The 3,952-nt window shown below is 42.8% G+C and overlaps 1 non-coding gene across 1 annotated transcript; it reads left to right on the top strand.

Annotated features, from left to right (window-relative positions):
- Nucleotides 1-3,550: 3,550 nt before the first annotated feature.
- LOC141634905 (small nucleolar RNA R71) lies at nt 3,551-3,659 on the top strand. The gene has a single exon (XR_012539621.1). It is a non-coding gene; the product is annotated as a small nucleolar RNA R71 (small nucleolar RNA).
- The last annotated feature ends 293 nt before the right edge of the window (nt 3,660-3,952 follow it).

Raw genomic sequence — 3,952 nt, forward strand, 5'->3', positions numbered from 1 at the left:
GCTTCTTCTGCTGCCATGAAAGCTCGGGTGGTATCCTACCTGTCACAGGAAAGTTAGCAAAACCAGCAAACCACGGAGGTGGATAAGACCCTGAAGTAGTAATAGCTAACAGACTCTCATCAGGAAAGGAATCATTAATAGGCAACGAATCCTTCCTTTCTGTCAGCTGCAGGCGAGATAAATGGTCAGCCACCACATTCTCTGCCCCTTTCTTGTCTTTGATCTCCAAATCAAACTCCTGCAAAAGGAGTATCCACCTCAAAAGCCTCGGCTTCGCATCTTTCTTAAGAAAGAGAGTCTTCAATGCTGCATGGTCAGTATAAACAGTAACCTTAGAACCTAACAAATAAGACCGAAATTTGTCTAAGGCAAAAACTACAGCTAGAAACTCTTTCTCAGTGGTAAAATAGTTGACTTGAGCCTCATCCAGAGTTCGGCTCGCATAGTATATGGCATTCAAAGCTTTATTCTTTCGCTGTCCCAAAACTGCACCAATTGCATAATCGCTGGCATCACACATGATCTCAAATGGGAGATCCCAATCAGGCGGCTGAATGATTGGTGCAGAAACTAGAGCCTCCTTCAACCTGTTAAAAGCTAAAAGGCACTCATCAGTAAACTCAAAGACACCATCCTTAAGGAGCAACTGTGTAAGTGGTGTAATAATTTTTGAAAAGTCCTTAATGAAACGCCGATAGAAACCGGCGTGACCAAGGAAACTCCTCACTCCTTTAACATTCACGGGAGGAGGCAATTGCTCAATCACCTGCACTTTTGCTTTGTCAACATGTATACCCTTATCAGAAATCAGATGCCCCAACACAACTCCCTCATTGACCATAAACCGACATTTTTCCCGATTTAAAACAAGATTAACATCAATACAACGCTGCATGACTTTATCAAGGTTAGCTAAACAACGATCAAAGTCACTACCATAAACCGAGAAATCATCCATGAATACCTCCATAATGTTCTCTATATAATCGTAAAAATCCCCATCATGCACCTCTAAAAGGTAGCGGGCGTTACACAATCCGAAAGGCATTCTACTACGTGCACGCAAAAACACCTTGTGGACAGGTAAAAGTGGTATTACTCGATCATCTGGATGAATAGGGATCTGAAAGAACCCTGAATATCCGTCTAGAAAACAGAAAAATTTGTTAGAGGCCAGTCTTTCAGTCATTTGGTCAACAAAAGGGAGAGGGAAATGGTCTTTCTTAGTGGCGGCATTTAACTGTCTATAATCAATGCACATCCGCCACCCTGTCACTACTCGAGTTGGTATTAATTCATTTTTCTCATTTTTAACCACGGTAGTCCCTCCTTTCTTCGAACTACCTAAATCAAGGGCTAACCCACTTGGAGTTGCCAACCGTATAAATAATACCCGCATTGAGTAGTTTCATCACCTCACCCATAACAACTTCTCGCATCTTCGGGTTCAACTTGCATTGACCCCATGCCCGTAAGGCTTGTGGCCGTCCTCCAACTCTATCCTGTGCATACAAACATCGTAGCCGATGCCCTTAATATCATCCAAAGAGTAACCTAAAGCCTTCCCGTTTTTCTTAAGCACACACATCAAAGCATATACCGTCATCATTAAGCTTAGAGCTAACAATAGTGGGTACTGCTCCGTATCATCTAGAAAAACATACTTAAGATTAGGAGTAAGTGGCTTACGCTCTGGCACTTTTACCTCTACAGCATAGACAGAATCAGCTTCAATGGTATAGGAAGTGTTTACCAAGTTCTCGTTGGCTAGGCTCAAGAGCATCTCATCTTCTTCCTCCGTGAGCTCATAGCTCTCCATTGAGGCTACCAAAGCATCCGGCTCCTCAAAGATTCTCCACCGTAGTACTGCACACTCATTTGAACCGATTAGATCGGCTAAGGGATCCTTGGCTAAGGATTCCCTCCAATTGTAACTAACGACCCTATCAACAATATCAATGGAATAACACGTATCATCGTCGGCCAGCCGCCTTGTGAGCAAGATCAACTCAATGGTGTCATCCCCTACCTCTAAGGTGATGGTTCCGCGTTTGACATCTATTACAGCCCCAACTGTATGTAAAAACGGTCTACCTAAAATAATAGGTATTTGACTATCCTCTGCAATGTCCAAAACAACGAAATCGACAGGAATAAAAAACTTACCCACTCAAACAGGTACATCCTCTAGAACTCTTATAGGTCTCTGAGTCGATCTATTTGCCATTTTTAACAGTAATATCAGTCACCTCAAGTCTACCAATATTTAACCTTTCGCAAACAGAATACGGCATGACACTGACACTGGCCCCTAAGTCACAAAGGGCCTTTCCAATTTCATGGTTACCTATAGTGCAAGGAATTGAAAAACTACCCGGGTCCTTTAATTTAGGTGGTACATTAATTTGCGAAAGAGCATTACATTCTTCCACAAAAGCAACATTACCATCATCACGAAAATTTCTCTTACAATTTAAAATGTCTTTCATAAATTTAGCGTAAGAGGGTACCTGGGTAATTAAATCAGTGAAAGGAACCGTTACCTCGAGATTCTGGACCATCTCCAGAAACTTACCAAACTTACGCTCCAGCTTAGTAGTCTTCAAACGCTCCGGATACGGGATTGCAACACTGGTTAGGATCAGTAACCTTTGGCTTCCGTAAGTTTAAAACCTCCGTCAAATCATCAATAAGTGTAGAATCATGCAAATTAGTTGACGGAATTGCGTCTTGCACTGAAGACCCAGTCGATCGACCAATGGTCTCGGTCGATCGACCAACATGGCTGGGCGTGAACAGTTCCTGTTCAGAATTAATTTCGTCAGGAGATTCAGTCGATCGACTGACAATGTTGGTCGATCGACTTCTTGTGCTGGGTGTAAATAGTTTCTGATCAGAAACTTTTTTATTTGACGCTCCAGTCGATCGACTGACAATGTTGGTCGATCGACCAGAAGTACTGGCAGTTGAGCTCGTTTTTGCACCAGAATTTAAACTAGCTTCTTCATCATTTCCCGAGTCTTCTTTTAGCTTGTCGGGACTTTCATAAGAGAGGCCACTTCTGAGATTAATGGCATTAATCGTTTCAATTGGCCCTTCACATTTGTTTGAAGAATTTGCGACTTGCTTAGCCTCTATATTCTCCAACTGCTTCACAAAATTCTTTGAGGACTCAATCCCGGCTGCTTTCATATTCGCCACTTCTATCAAAAGATTTTGAACCATTTCTCTCAACTCCGCGGTCTCATCTGAATTATGGACAGGAATTTCAACTCTTTCCTTGGAAGCTTCAGAGGCCTCGAGCCTCTCAAGACGGGCAGTAATAGAAGTAATGAGTGTCACAACGGTACTCATTTCATCACTTTGCTTTCGTGCATTTCCACGTGACCTCCCAAACTCAGCTCTATGGACTGCCATCTCCTCAATAGTGTTCCAACCTCTATTCTGACCGGTATTTTTTTGGAACCTACCATTCGCAGCTGCGTCCAGGATGACCTTGTAATCATCATATAAAGCATTGTAGAATAAGTTGCAAAGATACCACTGCTGGAAGCCATGGTGAGGGACAGCTCGGACCAAACCTTTGAAACGTCCCCATGCTTCACAAAAACCCTCATCAGCTTCTTGCCGGAAATTTGTAATTTAACTTCTCAAGGCATCAGTCTTTGAAAGCGGGAAGTACTTCTTGTAGAAGGCTAATGCTAGAGATGTCCAATCCGTGACTCCAGCTGCTACCCTATCAAGGTAGCGGTACCAATCTCGCGCCGAATCCTTCAAGGAGTATAAGAACATCAACCCCTTTACTTCATCCTGAGTCACCCCACTGGTATAGGTATGGAACAATGTGAGTAGTCTGTGAAAATTTCCATATGCTTCAAGGGGTCCTCATCTGGTAGACCATCAAACTGATTTCGCTCCACTAAATCGATATAAGAGGAACGAAATTCGAAGT

This window comes from Silene latifolia, chromosome Y, assembly GCF_048544455.1.
Source record: "Silene latifolia isolate original U9 population chromosome Y, ASM4854445v1, whole genome shotgun sequence".
NCBI classification, from domain to species: domain Eukaryota; kingdom Viridiplantae; phylum Streptophyta; class Magnoliopsida; order Caryophyllales; family Caryophyllaceae; genus Silene; species Silene latifolia.